This window comes from Vicugna pacos, chromosome 5 (assembly GCF_048564905.1).
Source record: "Vicugna pacos chromosome 5, VicPac4, whole genome shotgun sequence".
NCBI classification, from domain to species: Eukaryota; Metazoa; Chordata; class Mammalia; order Artiodactyla; family Camelidae; genus Vicugna; species Vicugna pacos.
This window is the reverse complement of record NC_132991.1, coordinates 76774134-76793977: the sequence shown is the minus strand read 5'-3', so window position 1 is coordinate 76793977 and position 19844 is coordinate 76774134. Positions and strand designations below refer to the sequence as shown.

Sequence of the window (19844 nt, the reverse complement as noted above, 5' to 3'; positions counted from 1 at the left end):
GCTGTTTGAAATACACAGCTAATAAATGTAGGAATGACAGAAGTAGAGTAATTCATTATTCTGTAACATCTAATGAAATAATTGATCCAGGCAATAAACAGCTATGGATGTGAAACCTAAGAAGCCAAATATTAATGAGGAACTAGATATTCCAAGGGAGCCAAAAGGTTACCCTCCAACTTTGCACCTACTGATTAATCGATCAACTGGCATCTTTAAAAGGAGGGCAAACAAGTATTGCGTACTTTCTCATGCGGGGTCATATGAAGTACGGAGGATCACCTGTGAAGTACCCCGGCCAAAACTGTTAGCCCTGAATCTCAAGCCTTTATATCTAACTTCCAGTTATAGAAACATAGGAGACGGATAACAAGTTGGAAAAAATTCAGCAAAATCCAGAATGTAAGGGGACAGTTGGCCCAGACTCTTTAAGAGGCCACTGCTTGAGAAAAGGGTGATGGGGGGGATGACTGTGCCAGAAAAAAAAGAGGCTGAAGAGACCCGTCAACTTCAACAGCAGCAGCAGCAACATTCCCTTATGTTAATTCTATGTCTTGAATTTGCATATGTGTTTCAACAAAGGACTGTGGTTGGCTTGCTGACTGACTTAGTGTTTCTACGAACCTCTAGTGAAGAATGTAGCTGGCTAGGGTTTCCTGTGCTCCCTCCCAAAGCCTCTGCCTTCCACTCCCCACCCCTAACAGAATCCAGAGGGGTAAGTTCACAAAACTAATAGCAAGAAGAGGGGCATAAACAGACAGAAATAGTTCTTACTCAAAATAGTTTCTTGGAGGCAGTTTTGGATTCTGCGTTGCGGGCTTGGTCACAGAGTCAAATGCTGTAATAAAAACCAGATAATTTTGTGTTCAACAATAAGGTATAATTACATATGCTGAGATAAAAGCAATCAAATATCACGCTCTGTCTGTGATGGAAATCACTGCGTGCTGTGCAGGACTGTGCTGCAGGGGTCTAAAATGAAATTCCCCCCGAACTGTGTGTAGAATATTAATAGTTGATTAGAGTTCTCTGAGTGTCAAATATAGGTAGATCTAGTGGGAACAGTGGTCCAAAATACAAACCCCATTTAACCAGGCTATTCAGAAAGTACAACCAGTAATTCTTGTACCATGTCTGGTATCACTTTACATTTGATTTGAATGATTCTCTCATTAAATTTCTTCTCTTCCCTTCTGTTCCTCTGTCTCCCTTACCCACCTGTTCACATACATACAAAAACCACATATATTATTATATTCTTATGTCATATGTGGTCGTTATCTCAAATCCTCATATCCCCAACCAACTGCCTAACACTGACTGCCTTAATTTTAATATCAGATTTAATACCAGATGACACTGAGCAGAAAAACCTTTTGTAAACAACCATTTCTATGCTTTAACCCAGAAATTCCACTAGTAGGTATTTTTTCCTTAAAAATATGTAGTTAATTTAGGTAAAGATTTAAGATGTTTATCACAACATTACACACAGTACAGGAAAAACTGGAAACCATCTAAATGCACATCAGTAAGGTGCTCCTATGCTGTGGGATACTGTGTGACAGTTAAAATGAGACAAAACTATTCATATTAATGTGGGAAAATGTTTGGGATAATCTGCTGAATGAAAAAAAGTAAACTGCTAAACACTAGGTATAATGAAATATTTTAATAAACAACAATAAAACACGTATGTATATGTATAGAAAAAACTCTAGAATTACATACATGCTATTTACAGAGGATACCTCTGGGTGGCAGGACTGCAGGCTCTTTTACTTTCTATTTTCAACATTTTTTTATTGTATGAGTTACTTTTGCAATACCGACAACTTTAATAAGTTTTATTTAAATGTTACATGAGAGGAAAAATTCATAAAACATACTGTAGACTAGAACCCCTTACTATTTCTAAAAGTTTTCTTTCTCAGTGTATGAAGAAAGAATGGGGTAGTCATTCAGTGAATCCATGTCCTTGTCTATAAAACTTACTTTTTCAAGGAATTCTGTCCTAATATATTATACCTGAATAATTGCTCCTTGGCCCCATTATCCCCTAACATTCGTGACTTTGGACTTGCATGCCTATATATATTATTTTTCAAATATTCCTAAGTAGTTTTTACACGTATATGTTCTAGATCCTCAAATGTGTAAAATCCTTGGTTATTGCCTTTTCTTTCTATGGTATAGTTTTCTATGATCAATAAACACTAAGGATTTTGTGATTAATGGGCTAATTCAGGGGTCATCAAATAATGGTCTGTGAGTGAAATCTGACCAACTACATGTTTTTGCACAGACCATGTGCTAAAAATAATTTTTACATTTTCAAATGATTAGGGGAAAAAACCCAAAAGAACAATAACATTTTGTGACATATGAAAGTTATGTAAAATTCAAATTTCAGTGTCCAGACACGTTTTATTGGAACACAGACACATTTATTTGTTTACATATTTTCTGTGGCTGCTTTCATGCTATAATATAAAAGTTGTAATGAAGACTGTATGTCCCACAAAGCCCAAAATATTTACTAGCTGGTTTTCACAGAAAAACTTTGCCAGCCCCTGAGTTAGCATAATGTGTGTAAGTAGCATCAGAAAGGTCCTTTTAAAAAAAATCTGCTATTGTAGGATGCGTTTAGTAGTTTGCTGGATTGCATCATTGTTCTCAATTCTTCTCTGCTGCTTTCGTAATAGGATTATACATCCATATTCTTATGCACATGACATTGCAATGTCTTCCCGTAAAGAAGACAGTATACACCCTTGCCCCAATGTCTTTAAGCTTGGTCATGGTATGCTTTGGCCAGTGAAATATCAGCAGAAACGATGTGAATGAGGCTTTAAACGTGCTTGCATAGTTTGACATGGATTTTTGGGTGTCTGTGGTCTGCCAAGAGGTAGCAGCCATCCGTCCAGCTAACCACTGGTCCCAGAGTGAGAGACATGCAGAACATACCTGAACTTGAAGCAGAGTCAATTCAGTCAGGGCAAAGACTCGTGAGTGAGAAACGAATGCTGCTAAGAATCATTGAGGTTTGCAGATTATTTATTATATGACAATCTGCCTGATACTCTGGGACTTACCACTTGTTAGTTATGGTGTGGTGTGTGTAGCTCTTCTATGCTAAACATATAGAAACTGGAAATCTCATTAGATTTAGGAAGAAGTAATATGGATTACCCCAGGTAACCAGTAAATGCAACATACTTATACTGCTTTATGAGTATAGTTAGAAGCTTGAGAAAAGTCTGTTTTTTTCACCAAGCTGTTCTAATGCCTTGAAATCACATTTTCAGTGGGCTATTGTCCAACAGTATGAAAGCCAGTTGGTTGCTGTTAAAATGAACAAGCTGAACTTCTATGTTTCTTTCTCCATTTCCCCACTCCTCTTGTTTGAGGCATGATGTGATGTGTGATTTTATGCATTTCTGTATATCTGATTTTCAAGTCTTGAAATGTGACTATATTTTTACCTGTAAAATGGGACACTTTTCTTGATAAAAAATTTTGCTCTATTCTAAACCTATACAAATTTGGTGCTCTTTCCCATAAGTATTTAGAATCTGGTTATATTACTGGAGATGTGTAATTTTCGTAAGGCAAGGTTTCCTAACAGTGGCACTATTGACACTTGAGGCTGGAAAACTACTTGTTGTGGGTGGTTGTCCCCTGCGCGTTACTATTTTAGTAGCACCCCTGACCTCTATAAACACTGGATGCCAGCAGTGCCTCTCCGATCCACCTACTCTTCCCCATCCTGTGCAGTCACTGATGAGCAAACATGTCTTCAGACATTTCTGTATGTTTTCTGGGAGGTGAAATCACCCAGATGAGAACAGCTGCCCTAAAAGTAAATTTTAACGTGGTGGTTACACATTATAATAATCCAGTAAGTTTTCTTTTTTTACATCTTGTTTTGAAATAACTACAAATGTACAGAAAAATCGCAATTATAGTACAAAGAACGCTCATGTCCCACTTGCTAACATTTGCCAGATGTACTTTTTCTTTTTCTTTCCCACTTTTTTTCTGAATCATTTGGGACTAAGCTGCAGGGAGGATACACTCTTACCCCTTAATACTAAGTATGTATTTCCTAAGAACAAAGCTATTCTCTTGAATAGTCACAGTATGAGTAACAAAAACAGGAACTTCAATATAATACAATATTATTATTCAATCCACAGTCCATATCCGACTTTTGCCAATTGTTCCCCAAAATGACAATGCTTTTCACAGTCCAGACTCCAGTGAAGGACACATGTTGTATTTTGTTATCATGTGTTTTAGTCTCTCTCTCTTTTTTTTTTTAGAGTTCTGCAGCTTGCTTTATCTACCTAGTGGTACATCCTACACACCTTTCCCTAATTCTTTACACCAGGTATGTATATATAGATGTACTATAACTCTTTGACCACCACTGATTGATGTTTTGGTTGTTTTGTGGCTTCTTTAAAAATATCTTTGTTATTACCAACAATGTTGAGATAGATATCTATGCACATTTTCCCAGGGCACGTGTGCTTGTGTATCTATAGGCTAACTTCCTAGCAATGACACTAAATATCCTTTAAGAATTAATCTCCTTTAATCTAGAGCAGTTTCTCAGACTTTCACTGGTGTTTAAACCTCAGTATTTTTCAAGAGTACAGACTACTTTTTGTAGAATGGCTTTCAGTTTGGTTGTGTCTGATATGTACCCATGATTAGATTCAGGTTGTGCAATTTTGGCAGAAACATTATGAGAGTAATGCTGTGAACTTCTCAGGGCATCTCGTCAGGAACCATGAGATACAGGTTAAAGCCTTTATTGGTGATGTTAACTGATCATCTGGTCAAGGTGGTATATTAGTTTTCTAGGGCTAGCCTAACAAGTTAGCATGAATTGGGTGGCTTAAAACAGAAGAGCCTTCTCTCACAGTATGGAGGTCAGAGTCCAAAATCAAGGTGTTGTCAGGGCTGTATTCCTGGAGGTTCTAGGGTATAATCTTTCTTCCTTGCATCTTCCAGCTTCTAGTGGCTGTCTGCATTTCCGTGGCTGCCTCATGCCAACCTCTGCTTCGATCTTCACATGGCCTTCCTCCTCTTCTGGTCTCTCATAAACACACTTGTCATTGGATTTAGAGCTTGAGTAATCCAAGAGGATTTCATCTTGAGATCTTTAACTTAACTACATCTGCAAAGACCCTTTTTTTTTTCCCAAATAAGGTCACATTCAAAGATCCTGGGGGTTAGAACGTGGAAAAATCTTTGGGGGGCACCATTTAAGCCAGTACAGGTGGTACCTGCCAGGCTTTTTCACTATTTTTCTTTTTTTTTTTATTAACAAGTAATTAATGGGAAGATACTCTCAGACAATGAAAATATTCTATTCCCCATTAAACTCTCACCCATTGGTTTTAGCATCTATTGACGATTCTTGCCCAACTGGTGATTTTTTAATTGCATTATTCCGTCCGTCTACATTTACTAGTTGGTGTTCTATTGTAAGACCCTTTCCTTCCTTCCTTCCTTCCTTTTTTATATCTATACTGACTTATTTTATTCAATGGGTTATAAGCTACATTGTTCTTTTATTTTCATGCTCAAACTTTCCCAAATGTGGCCATCGAGCGCCCCATCAAGTCGGCTTCTGTGTTCCTGAACATGACCCCCACCATTCTTTGAGCAACTTTCTTTCTGGCACAAGAAAATGTTCTAAGCTTGTTTTATATTTTTCCCATCTTGGCCCTAGAATCAGCCACTTCACCGAGGATCTTTAGTTTCTTTTGGTGGGGAATAATATTTAAAAGCCAAGATCTATGTCTGAGAAGCCTTTTTAAATACAAAAATTTGAGCCCCACTTTCAAAGACTGTAATTCACAAGTCCTTGGGTAGGGCCCAGAAATGTACATGTGTGTGTGTGTGTGTAAAGTTTCTAGTAGCTTTGCTACACGGCAGTGTGTGAGAACTACAGCTCTAATGCATTTGAGGCATGACTTAGTTTACACTACATTTTTCAAAGCACATTTTTTATCTTAAGGGACAAATAATTGCCTCATACCTTAATTACTGGATACCAGAAATCTAAGCAAGATAAAACCTACACTATCTGAAACATGTATCAGACATCAGATGTCAGTGATGGATGTCTAAGATAGAAAATGTGTTCCATAATGTAAAATAATTATTGATTACAAAATCAAGTCAACTTAGATTCAAGTCTAGATGTAATTATAATCTCAATTTAAAAAGAAAGTGGAAATTTTACTTTTAAATTGCATTCATCTGACTATAATCTCTCTCTCTCTCACACACACAAAAGAATACATCACTCTGTGGGAAGGGATGCAGGGAATACAAGAGTTTTCACAATGGAATAGAAAAATCATTTATTTCAATATCCGTTGCCTGACTATCTTCAATAATAGATAACTCACAGAAGGAACAAAATTACTTCAGTGAAGCCAGACTGTAGTGTTGAAAAGTTATATCACATTTTGGTATTGAACGTGAAAAAGCATTTTTCCCATATGAAATTTTGGGTTAATCTTTTTTTTTCATTCCTTAAAAAAAAACAATAAGTGCATTCCAGGAACTAACACTTATATTTTGAGGAAGAAGTTCTTGTTCTATCTACAGATAATCAGTGTATATATTGAGACTTGGAGTCTGTAACTTTGCCTTTGTGAAAAGGAACACAATATACCTCCTTTTTCAGATGGCAGCACTTTGATCGCCCGCTGAGAATCACTGAGGTTAGTTAGAAGAAAATCCCCCATGGGAGTTAAGAATGGTAATTCTTATTATCAACAAATAATGATCGTTGTCATTTTTGAGCTTGTACCAGGAATTGTACATATCATCTCTATTTCTGAATCACGTAAGTAAGCATCGATAAATGAAGTCACTTGTCCAAGGTCACATAGATCGGAAATGGCTAAGGCAGGACTCAGGCCCAGTCAGGAGAGACCAGGTTATGTTCAGTAACAAACATCTGGCAAATCCCAGCAGCTTGTAGTGACAGAGGTGCAGCTCAGGCTACGCTGGCACCTCGGTTTGGCTGTGGCTCTATGAGTTTCATCTCCATCCTCAAGCCCTGGCTGACCGTGAAGCCTCTGTCTGGAATAATGCCAGGAGCTGCAGCAGACGGGAAGGAGGACTGCAAACCACAGGGTGGCTCTGAACCCTTCCACCTGACAGAGGAACAAAATGGTTTCAGTGCAGCCAACTGCAGCGTTCAACCGCTGTGAAACATTTTGGGTTTGAACATCGGTATTTGCATTTCAATGGCCAGAGCAAGAGAGGCCAAGTTTGATGTCAGTGAGGTGGGGAAGCAAAATCCTCTCACAGGTAGGGGCAGCAAATATTTGTGACTGTAACCAGCTTACCACACACTGGTATGCAGGTGGCATAATGTAACCTTAAGCCAGTGCAGCAGTCCCTGGTCTCAGCAACTGGTCCACAGTGTGAAGCAAAAACTTGTTCAATGGTTTGGAAAAGAGTTGACCTTGCTCTTTCTCTAATAAGGAGCTGCTGCAGCCATTTTTCTGCTGGGAGTAAGTGTGACAAAAAGTCTGCTGATTTGTGCAGGAAGGCAGTCAGGAGAAGTGGAACCCCAGCACCGAGGATCCCATGAATCTCTGGAACAGCTCACCCTGGGGGTGGTCCCACCTCTGAACTTTCCAGTGATAAATCCCAATAAATTCCCTTAGGTTGAACCAGTTTGAAGAAGAACTTCTATTACTTCAATTTCTAATTGATAATATTAAAATCCAAGACCTAGCAAAGTCCTAAACTTTGTCTTGGAAGAAGCACACATGTATATGTGCATGATATACTTAATTTTCTACAAAAAGCAATGTAGTAATACTATGACAATTTTGAAACTAAGGAGGAAACTATCCATAACCATACTACCCTAGAACAGGAACTACTCATCAGGTCTGGGTATGTTCTTCCACTTCCCCCTCCCCACCATGTGCACTGACTTTTACATAAGTTGTGTTGAAGCATACAAATCATTTTGTGTCTTACCTTTTCACTTAAATGTATATTTGAATTCTTCTCCCACATTGCTACCTAATATTATATGGATTGCTGGAATAGCTACAAAATATTCAGCACTTGGCTGTAACACAGTATCGATGAAAATTTCCCTAATCTTGGACATTTAGGTTGCTTCCAGTCTTTCACTTTACAGGTAACAGCGCCACATACAGAAATGCGTGTGCGTGGAGAACAGTGGCAAGGGCACACAAGGCGCTATGCCACTGGGCGCTCTTCTTTAGGCCTCTGAACAGCCCCCTGGACCATCAGGTGACGAAACGCACAGACTCGGGCAGGCGTTGGGCTCTGCCTACTGCATGTCACTGATCTAGATACCCGCAGATGTGGACCTGGTCTTACTGTGCTGTTAAAAAAAAAAACTGGCATAAATATTTTGAAATTTTTCACCATAATAATGAATTCTGATTTGGAATAGTTGGTTAAAATTCAGAAGATAGTAACTTACAGGTGGAAGCGAGTAGGAGAGGGAAACTTGCAAATGCATCAGTAGTAAGTCAGAAATAAGTGCTACTGAGATATATCAACAAAGATTATAGGCAAAAACCAATCTTTTTTGTACTAAAGTCCTCCACTGGCGTGAATTGCTCACATAAATCTGTTTGGCCACTGTCCTGAGGAGGTTATGCTGAAAGGGGCAGATCTTTACTGTTTCCCGAGAGTCTGTGTACTGCCCTGTGCGGGTCACATGGCTCTGCCGGCCTGGCCTGCTCTCTGGCCTCCGAGGGCTCTTGTCTCTGGTCCAGAATCCTCCCGTAACAACATTCCTGTGCACTTTCCAGTGAACCTGAGATAATATTTCCCTTGCTTGCTTGAGATTTATATTTATATCTGTCTGTTATAAATAATTAAAAGGGGCTGACGTGGTTATTCAAGAGTAGTGTCCAGGCAGTTCTCCAAGTCAATTTATCTTTCTCAGTCTCATTTAAAAACTGGAAGACTGGTGGACTCTTGATTAGATGTTGAACTTTTTGGCTCTGCTTATCTTGGTCTGGAGGTACAGGATCACAGCTGTTGATCTTGACACCTGTTTCTCAGTCCAGGTCCTGAACATGATTTCTCGACAACTGTATTAGCAAAAGCATTTAGCCTGTACCCACAAGGCCATTAAAAGCAGAGCTGGGTAGTTTGTTTAGTGGATCCGATTTCGTAAATTAGGGAATCCTTCTTTGGCAGAGTGTGGGCTGGTTCGGGACAAAGTGGTGGTATGTAGTGGAGCCAGAAGGATGTATATTAGTAACTTCTGAGCGGAGAACCACAAATGGGCCTCGATCTTCAAAAGAAACGTAGTAAGAAAGTATCTCCCAAGAGTGAAGTTGGTCAAGCAGGGCCTCCCAGGGAGCGGCGACAGCATCTCCTCTGAGATGATGTGAGTGTAGCTGACCTAAAAGTGAGGGGATTCACAGTTCTCAGGAAGGGGGGAAAGGATGAGAACTACCAATAAAAATTAGGCCCTGGAAGACAGTCAGACAAAACGCAATCCCTGCCTGCAACCTTTACACATAATCACTGAGTGAATGAGTAGCTGGTGCAAGCACTTTGACTGAAATGACTGATTACTAACTTATATCTTTGGCTAAATTCTATTCAAAGAATATAGAGATGTAACAGTGTATCTTTTCACTGAGAAATTTTTAATGTTTTCATTTTCAACCAGTGGTTTTAGTATTATTTTAGACAATGCCTTAGAGCTTCTTTTTTTTTAAAGTATTTTTTCCCCCAAAAAACTCCAGTGTGATACCAAGAACATTTATCCCCCTATAATTCAAATTTGGGGTGATGCCAAAGCCTGTTACAGGATTTCATTCTGATACTCAATCCTGAATATTTAATGTAGACCAACATGTCTTTATTCTTTTCCAACAACTGCCAAGCCTTCACAGCAGCACCACACAAGAGACTTGTTTACAAAGCCTTTGCTCCCAGCCTCTCTTAGGTCCCCAGAATGTAAGCTGCCTGCGGGCAGACCGCTGGCTTCTCCTCATGCTTAATAAACACTATGCTGGCTCAATGGATAATAAATGCTAATGAATGTTCCTATATCCTTATTGCTATGTTTACTGGGGAAAAAAAAGAGAGAGAAAGGTTAAGTGGAAGTAGACAGATAGAAAGATAGACAGACAGATAGATAGATAGATAGATAGATAGATAAATAAATAAATAAATAAATAAATAAATAAATAAATAAAGGTATGTTATGAGAGAACCTGAAGTTCTCATTTAGTGAAATCCATGCTTTAGCACAGTGACAAGGTGTGTAGCTGTTTGAAAAGACAGAGAAGCAGCAGAAGTCTGTAGCATGTTTTCGCTTTTCAGAATTTCCGCACTACAGCATATTATTTCAGATTTTCTTAAGGGTTTTACTCTGTACTCTCCAATTACCCTTTGAGGACCATCACTAAGGGGTGAAGCTGGCACTACTGCTTTCTGAAATAGCCCTCGTGCCTCATGGAGATGAGATTCTCTGGCTTTCAGTTCCCATTTGGTGACAGCCCCATGCACATCTAGCCTGACAGGCCATTTATTGCTTTTGGCAGCAGAGTGAGCTCTGTGCACAAGCATGGCTGATGAGGGAAACTCCACGGAGAGACTGAGGAGTGAAAGCAGCCTGGACTGGCTGGGAAAGGGCAGCTCAGGGAGCCGGTGCCCTGGATGCTTGCTAACGAGGACGGCGGCTCAAAGAGAGCTACTGCTAACCCACAGGAGCCCCACTGGCACGTCCCCCTCCCCCAGTTTCTGCGGGAGCCATCACCCTGCTCATGCATTCATAGGTCCTCAACCCCACTGCTTGCCCAATATGTATTCTGTAGAGACAAAGGGCAGACTTGAGGATCATTAAGAATATGTGGAGAAAAGCAGTCATCACATAGCAATTACCCAGAGAGCAAAGAGTCTGAGATTTATTTCTGAATGAAAATTTAAGATGGAAATATACTTGACATCTTTAATCAGTCCCTTAAAATCACTGCATTCATTTATGCCACACTGACGTTATAAAGATGAATTAATGACTTCAAGTGTGGACTTCAAATCAAAATTATTTCAACTTATGCAAATGGAAGGATTTTAAAATAACAGGCACATACACCTGTGTATGTTAAACACTAAGGAATTTCCTTTTTTAAAAACCCTAAGCAATAGAATGTTTTCAACCTTACCACATCACTCTAGTTATTGACTGGTGAAACAGCGCTCATATAAATACTGTGAGACTTAGTGATTCCTTGCAGAATCTGATTCATTAGGGAGAAGTACTCTCTGCTATTTTAAGCACTTAGGTTACCTGTTCTCTGAGCCAGTCTACTGTCATAGCAACTGATCTACCACAGAAAAGCAAGGGAGTGCCCTCCAGAAGTGCTTTTCCTTCCCCTTCATTTGGGAATCTTTCCTTGGCTCTTAGAATTAAGTTTCATAACTCAGGTACCTATTATGGAAAATTTCACTTAATGAATGATAATTTTGTGGCAGCTTTTAAATTTCTGAAGTGTCAGATTTAAGGGATGTTCAGATGCTACAGGTTAGCACTAAAGGTTGGGAGAGCATATGCTGGAATACCAGAAAAATCATGTGACAGATGAATGGGAAAATGAACCCCGTGAGTTTGTATAAATATATCCAGAAAAACTGAGATCGAACAAACCCAGATCAGTCAGAAACTGAGGGCTTATCTGGATCTCCTTAATTTTAATCACATTATGGTTAATCTGATCCCAAATGGGGTTATAAACTGCTTTACATATTCCAAAAATGTCAAACAAACAACTAACCAGTGGCCTGATAAAGCAGTCTCCCATATTTAGACACTGTCCAAGGAGGGAAAAAAAAGTAAAAGTAAGTCCATCGGGGGAAAATGTTTCAGTGGCTCAGAATCAATGAACAATGAAACCATCGAATATTCTAAAGTCATGAAGTGTTTGTATAACATGGCCATAGCTGTTCATTCACCAAGTCGAAGTATTAGACTTCAGAAAACACTTAATACTTAAACTCCTTTTTAAAAAGGTGTGTGTGTGGGGTGGAGGGGTAGTATAAGAAGGAAAATACATCAGAAATCACTTACCTGAAAACTTTGCGGTCCAGAAATATTTGTAATGTAGGACTTTTTAGCTCTTGGATAGGTAAAAATATAAGTATTCTATATCATATGTAAAACCCTGAGTGAGGCTTGGGCAGCTCCCTGTAATAAAACAAACTGACATTTCAGTGGTGAAATGTATAAACATTCATACTGATTGTGATCAATGAAGATTAAAAATAGCCTCAAGTCAGTTCAGGGCAGGTTTTGTTGCCATATGAGTTCGGGTCTTGTCAGGCTTTGATGCCATATGAGTTATGAAAAGTCTTTCATTTATCAAACCTCTTTGGACTTCAAAATTGGCAGGTAAGGGATGGTGAACCTACACTGCTTTATGCAGTGACTAACATTCTCTCTCTCCACTGAATAAAGCTGCATGGACTGTTCAGAAAGGAAAACAGGTGAATTAAGAGCTGATGGAGCTGCAACAAGTTAACAAAGGAAAATAGTAATATTTGGGAATATCTGCCTTCAAGCAGAATATTCTTTACGTTTCTAATAAAAACAGGGAGCTGAGTAGATGGAAGAACAGATTCTTCTGTTATGCTGGCAACACACGTGGGCAATTAGGACACACTTTCACACAAAGTGAGGCCAGAAAGTGAAATAAGGAATAATGGGATGTCTAATAGGTATGATTATGTGACAGACACACTTGTGGAGGCAAAGGGCAAGGGATTTGGCATCAATTGGCAGCCTTCCGGAGTTCAAACTTGACTCCATTACTTGCTTATCTAAGCCTCAGTTTCCCCATCTGTGAAATGGGGACAGTAGTATCCTAGGGTTGTGAGGAGGTACCAATACAATAAAACCTGTAAACACTTAGCACAGTGCCAGCTGTATGAATAGCAGTTAAGAAAATAAAACAAAAAAATTTCAAAGTTAATTGTTATCAAATGTACAGATGCAAATATCTCACTCAGTGTGCTTAGTTAACATCAATGGTGTCACGAGATTACATATAAATACACAATCTTCTCTATTTGCACCAGGCCTCCGATGGGGGCACTCTTAGGAACATTTGAGAGCTGTCTCTTGCACAGGAATCTTGCTTCAGTTATACCTTAACATAACGCAAGAGGCTTTTTTGCTAAAATAACTTGCTTCCCCACTGCCCTGTACTTTCCACTTTGTTCTGTGTGACAGTGGGTTTTAAATCAACCAATGTACTAGGCCTCAGAATTCTGCTACATCTGGGTTCAAAAAACCATTTTCTTCTATAGTTTTCTGAATTAATCTTCTTTCTTGGTTGTCATATCTCATAACTCACAACTTTCTATGTATTGAATTTTGGGCTTTCTCTTCTTTTTCGCCATAAAGCTACATACCTGAAAGATAGCCAGCTCTTTCCTTCTCCCCACCTTAATGTTCACTGTGAAATATATACACATACTTTGTTAATTTAAAAAAAAATTCCAAAGCCAAATAACATAGGAGAGTGTGTGTGTATGAAGCAAACAAGTAAAATGGGAAAATTTACCTTGAACTTTCATAATTTTATCACCTGCCTCCCACTTTGCAGAGATAATTGATGTTAACCATTAGGCCTATGTTCTTCCAAATAACTTTTTTTTTAATTAAAAATTTTTTGGGGGGGGGAGGGAAATGAGGTTTACTTAGTTATTTACTTATTTAATGGAGGTACTGGGGATTGAACCCAGGACCTCCTGCATGTTAAGCATGCACACTACCACTGAGCTTTACTCTCCTCTCACCCCAAACAACATTCTAACTACATACAAACATTTATATCCTGCATGTTAGGGAGGAATTTGTTGTTGATTTAGCAAAAATAAAATCATTCTATACATACTGTTCTGCAGCCTGCATTTTTCCTGTTTAACCATGTACGATGGACATCTTCTCATATTGTTACTATTCCCATTCTTCTGTAATACGTTGTATTCCTTAAGCATAATTTGTATAGTTATTAACTTATTCCTTCATTCACCAAAGTAATAATTTTTAAAAAATTATTTGATTGAAGTGTAATTGACTTACAATGTTAGTTTCCGTTGTACAACAAAGCGATTCAGTTATACATATATATATACATATGTATTTTTTATTTTCAGATTCTTTTCCATTATATGTTATTACAAGAAACTGAATATAGTTCTGTGTGCTACACAGTAGGTCTTTGTTGTCTATCTATTTTATACATAGTCACGTGTGTCTGTTAATCCCTAATTTATACTCCCCTGCTCTTTCCCCTTTGGTAACCATAGTTTGTTTTCTATGTCCATGAGTCTGTTTTTTCACCAAAGTAATATTTATTGATCATTGAAATGAGGAAAATATGTGCTAGTTGCTATAGAAAGTACAATATTGTAAAAGACAGTTTTTGTTTTCTGGATGCTTATTATAATCTGAAAAGAGAAATAAGACAGGGACACATATAACTACAATATTAAGTAGAATAGAATATGCAAACCTAGATTTTAGTACCACTGTGGGTCAGAAGAAAGTGAATTAACTTTTGGAAGGGTTGATCAGGAAGGTTTTTAAGGAGATTTTGGATTTAAATTGGGTCTGGAAAGATTGGCTGGATTTCAACTGATGTAAAAGAGGAACAAAAATATCTTTGGCGAAATTTCTGAGAGAAGATAGAGACCATGTCCCCCCCCGACCACACACACTAGATAGCCTTTATTTTAACACTTTTATTGTGGTAAGATTCCTGTACAGTAAACTACACACATTTCAGATGTATAATTTGATGAATTTTGATAGATGTATACACTAATGAAATGACCACCACAATCAAGATAGCTAACATTTCCATTACTCCCCAAGAGGTGCAAATTTTGAACTCCCGAATTATTCTTTTCAAACTCCTTCCTCCTGGTAACCAGAAGTTTGTTCTGTATATCTAATGAGTCTACTTCTGTTTTGTAGATAAGTTCATTTTTCTTTTTAGTTTTTAGGCTCCATGAATACGTGATATTATATGGTATTTTTCTTTCTCTTTCTGGCTTACTTCACTTAGAATGACAATCTCCAGGTCCATCCATGTTGCTGCAAATGGCATTATTTTATTCTTTTTTATGGCTGAGTACTATTCCATTGTATAAATATATCACATCTTCTCGGACCAGTCATCTGTCTATAGACTTTGGGTTGTTTCCATGTCTTGGCTGTTGTACTTACTGCTGCTGTGAACAATGGGGTGCAGGTGTCTTTTCAAATTATATTTTTCTCTGGATTTATGCCCAGGAGTGGGATTGCTGGATCATATAGTAAGTTTGTTTTTAGTTTTTTAAGGAACCTTCACACTATCCTCCATAGTGGCTGAACCAATTCACATTCCCACCAACAGTGTAAGAGGGTTCCTTTTACTCCACACCCGATAGAGGATATGTTTAAAGGAGGGCCATAATCTAAATGGATTGATGTAAAACAATTTTTGACTTCAGAGATATTAAAAAGTGGGGAGAAATGTAAAAATTAAATCAAGAAGATAGAGTATTTGGTCAGTTTCATTGGAATGGCAGGTTTCCAGAAGGTAAACTGATTTAAAAAAATTCAGAAAAGAAGTAGACATATCATGGAGAGTGTCGACTGCCACAGGACATCTGGAATCTGCGTCTTTTGACTCTTGCACAGAATTCTCTTCCAGATCTTTCTTTTCTTCTTATCACAAGCTGTTAGAATTTAGGAAGAGATCAGATAAACTGGTCTTGAAGCATTAAAGTCTGTATTCTGGAGTCCTTACCCTATTGATGTCTTGAAAGCTGCTGACCCATTTTGGCAGGCTCTCCCATTACACTTTTTTTTTTCCATAAAGAGACAAACATTTCATGTTAGTTTATTCATATGCTCAGCAATGTACTAGGCACCAAGGTGTCAGTGGTGAACAAATCTCATCCTTACATGCTCATGGCCTAGTTACTAGAATTTCCAGTGTCTTCTCCCCCTTTCCCAGACATCATCACTGTCAAATTTGTTGGCCTATTAACCATCAAAAATGTCCATCACCTCGACATCGCATTCTGCTGTCTTGGCATTGTTTCTCGTTTGTGGCTGTGATTTCCTCTTTGCCTTGCTGAACTCTGATTTCTTGAAATCCCCGTGCCCTTTCTTAACACCTAGGTGATTTTTTTTTCCTACTGAGCTTTACTTAAAGCAGAGCTATTTATAAATTAACTTTCATTTTCTTTTCATAGCATTTCCATAATTATTTCATAAAAGAAAAACACATTGGTTTTTGGGTTCCCTTGATATTGATGAGGACATGAAGATGATGAAGAAGCATGGGTGGACTCAGAAATATGCCAATATCTGCTACAGAAAATGCTTACAACAATAAACACAAGTGGGTTTTAGAATCAGGCATGAAGCTTAGTATACACATTTAGGATTTTTCATCTTTTTGAGGAATTTACTGTGATGAAATATTCCCCCTTATCTCTGATAATACTCCTTCTGGAATCTACCTGGTCTCTTGTTAACACAGCTATTCTAGTAGCCTCCAACATGGTCTCCATCTCATGGTATGCACACCTTTGTGTAGTCCTCACACTGTGCCAAAATTGGTCTGTGTAACTAATAAAATATGGTAAAAGTAAAGTTATTTCACTTCTGAGACTAGATGATGAAAGACTATGACTTCTCTCATAGGCCCTGTCTCTTTATTGGATCACTTCCTCTGGGGGGAGTCATGGCATGAGCAGCCCTGTGGAGAATCCAAGTGAAGACGCTGAAGCCTCTTGCCAACCACCAGGGAAGTGGGCCTGGATGCAGGTCCTCCAGACCCAGCCAAGCCTGGCACCTAGACTGTGAGAGACCCTGAAAAAGAAAACCTGGAATCCTGATGCACAGAAACTGAGATAACAAATGTTCGTTGTTGCATCTGAGGTCACTTGTTATGCAGCAATGGATAACTTATACATCTAGCTTTCTTTTGATTAATACTTTCATGGTGTTTTGAGGGTCCCAAGCCACCCCTATTTCGGTGATTGGCCAAAAGGACTCACAAGACTCAAGAGAAGGGTTATATTTCCAGCTAAAGTTCATTACAGCAGAGGATACAGAGCAAAGCAGCAGGAAAGGGGCTTTCATTGGGCAGAGTCCTCAGAGGTCCAGCACAGGCTTCGGAGTCCCTCACCAGAGGCCACACAGGATGTGCTTTCTCTCTCGCAGCAAACTGTGGGACCACATGTGAAATGTCTCTACCCAGCGAGCCCTGCTGGAGTCTCAGGTCCACGGCTTTTCTTTGGCGTGCTGGTCACGTAAGCGTATCTTGCTACGCAACCAGCCATGGCAACTGAAACGCAGGGCAGTGAAACCAGGTGCACCTCGTTCATCCTGATACTTGTGCAAAGCAATCTGACAAGCTGACATAGCACAGCCCATTGCTCCAGGTGGACATAACAAAATCATCATGTTCCCAGCAGCTCGTCAAGGGTCATTCATGGTCCAGGTTCTCTTGGAAACATGCAAGGAACAAGCAGCCAGACCGGCTCTGTTAACTCTTTCCTTACAAAAGGTGGCCAACAGTTAGCATCAACCACCAAATATGTAGCTAAATGAGACTTCAGAAAATTCCAGCCTCCAGGCTTCAAGTCTTCCAGCTCAGGCCCTAGACATTGTGCAGCAGAATGAAGCATTCCCTGCTGTGCTCTGTCAGAATCGCTGATTCAAAGAAATGATAAGAAAGAATAAATGATTACTGTTTGAAGCCACCAAGCTTTGGAGGTGGTCTGTTCTACAGCAATAGATAAATAATACAGGGTAATATTTTCTTGCTTCTTTACAAGCCTGGCAATTTTTATTGAATGGATTTTATGTTGTGGGGCACTGAATTTTGTTGTGTTTCATTTAATAGTGTTAGATTTTGTTTATTGTTACTAGGAATTTGTAGTATCCTTTTAAGGGCTGCTTTTAAGTTTGCTAGGGTCCAGAGCAGCCTTTAGCTTAAAATTAATTTATTGCCACTACTAAGGTGACAGTATCAGGAACTAACAAACTTTCGGTAAGGGACACAAAGTAAAACCTGTAGGCTTTGCAGGCCGTATGTAATCTCTGTTGCATGTTTTCCTTTGTGCACTTTTACAGTCCTTTAAAAATATAAAATCATTCTTAGTTTGCAAGCCATTCAAAAACAAATCTATGGGCTAGACTTGGCCTGTGGGCTGTAGTCTGCCAACCCCTGCCCTGTGTGACGTCCTCTGCATGAAGAGGTCTTTCCAGAAACTGGCTGAAAGGAGCTCCAGGAACTTTTCTGCCCATTCATTCTCAGGGTTCTCTCCCTAGCCCTGGGTGGTTTCCTCTCATGCATGTGCAGATTAGCATTCAGCCAAAGACTTGAAGGGACCTTTCTCCAAATTCCTCTCGGCCCAGCCCCCTCCTCTCTGGCACTCTTCTACAAATCCTAGCTGTCACGGCCTCGCTGAACTCCGCTCTCTCTCTTTTCCACGTTCTGTGTGGGTCCCCTTCCTGTGTCGCAGCCTGGAAACGGCCTCGAGGAAGTAAGCTGGTTTGATTGCAGGAGTCACCTTCTTTGTTTCCCTCCTCCCAGGGTCACAGGCCTGTGCTGCTTGGTTGTCAATATTTTCAAAACCATTGTTTCAAAAATGTTTTCTAGTTGCTTCAGGTGGGAGGTTAAATTCAATCCCTTTACTTTATCTTGGAAAGAATCTTTATATTTGAATTAAGTTAGTATTAACGGTCATGTTCTGTTTGCTTACACATAATCACTTCTATGTGTTGGTTTCTACTTATATTGAACATAATTTCTAACAGGAACTATTTAGTTCTATTTAATGTCCTCACTGTTAAACATAGCACCGTGTTCTCACACATGTAGATCATCATAAATGCCATTGATAAAAGCTGTATGTCAAGGACCACAGACTTACAAGGTTTCTAGTTGAGACAACTCTTAAAGGATCAAGCTGATCCTAATCCATCTCTAACCATCTACAGAATTTTCCTCTTTAACATCCTTAGAAGTAAACATGTGCTTCTGAGGGCCATACTCTACTTTTTAAGATAGCCTGTTTCATTCTTGGCCAGCAGAGAATTATTGTCAGAAAACATACATTTTAATGAGCTAAAATTTAATTCCTTATAACACTGACTTTTTAGTTCTTACTGATTTTGTGTTTAACCTAAATCCAGGGGATCTTTTCTTACCAAGTCCTTTTAACTCTCATTGTGCGTTACTGATTCAGTCTACAAATATGTGCTGTGATGGGCTCTGTGCTGAGCTCGGGGTTGCAGGGGTGAGAAAAAGGAGGTCATGTCCAGGCCTCAGGCATCGTTCAGTTTGGTGGGACAGTTAGAGAGCAATCAAAGGAATAAACATGCACACGAGTGAAGTGACAGTGTGATATGTGCCAGTAGGCAGCATGCTGTGGTGACACTACATACAGGAGGACCTGACCTGATCAGGGAAATTAGGGAGGACATCCTTGTAGACATGTGAGTTGGGATCTGAAAGCAAAGTAGGAGATAATCAGACAAAAGGGGTAAGAGCCTCCAGAAAGAGAGGACAGCCTGGATAAAGGTACTGGGGCAAAAAAAGAGCAATTGGTGCTAAGTCTAAATAGTAGGACTTTCAGATAACCCTCAAGTATTCTCCTCACTCACTGAATACACCCAATCTGAGAAAAAACACTGTATTACGGAAAACATGCTTCTGCCTTTTTTGGCAGGGAGGCAGGCAGACTTTATTCCAACGGAAGGAAGTACTTCTGATTGACCTTGC

At 39.2% G+C, this 19844-nt stretch overlaps 3 long non-coding RNA genes across 4 annotated transcripts in view; 1 reads left to right on the top strand and 2 right to left on the bottom strand.

Annotated features, from left to right (window-relative positions):
- Positions 1–19844, top strand: part of LOC140696464 (uncharacterized) — a 38247-nt gene that overhangs the window by 6063 nt on the left and 12340 nt on the right. The window contains exon 2 of the long non-coding RNA XR_012072850.1: positions 4326–4393. This is a non-coding gene — a long non-coding RNA (uncharacterized lncRNA). The remainder of the gene's footprint in view (positions 1–4325; positions 4394–19844) is intronic.
- The window catches only part of LOC116280555 (uncharacterized), a 72449-nt gene continuing 52607 nt past the window's right edge, over positions 3–19844 (bottom strand). The window contains exon 4 of one of the 2 annotated variants that reach the window (XR_012072848.1): positions 3–838. This is a non-coding gene — a long non-coding RNA (uncharacterized lncRNA). Of the gene's footprint in view, positions 839–15786; positions 17768–19844 lie in introns of those variants that run through there. The other variant, XR_012072847.1, reaches the window with a different exon arrangement.
- Positions 6408–13505, bottom strand: LOC140685355 (uncharacterized). Its single transcript, XR_004189933.2, has 3 exons — positions 13462–13505; positions 12119–12235; positions 6408–8404 (listed from the first exon to the last, which is right to left on the bottom strand). It is a non-coding gene; the product is annotated as an uncharacterized lncRNA (long non-coding RNA).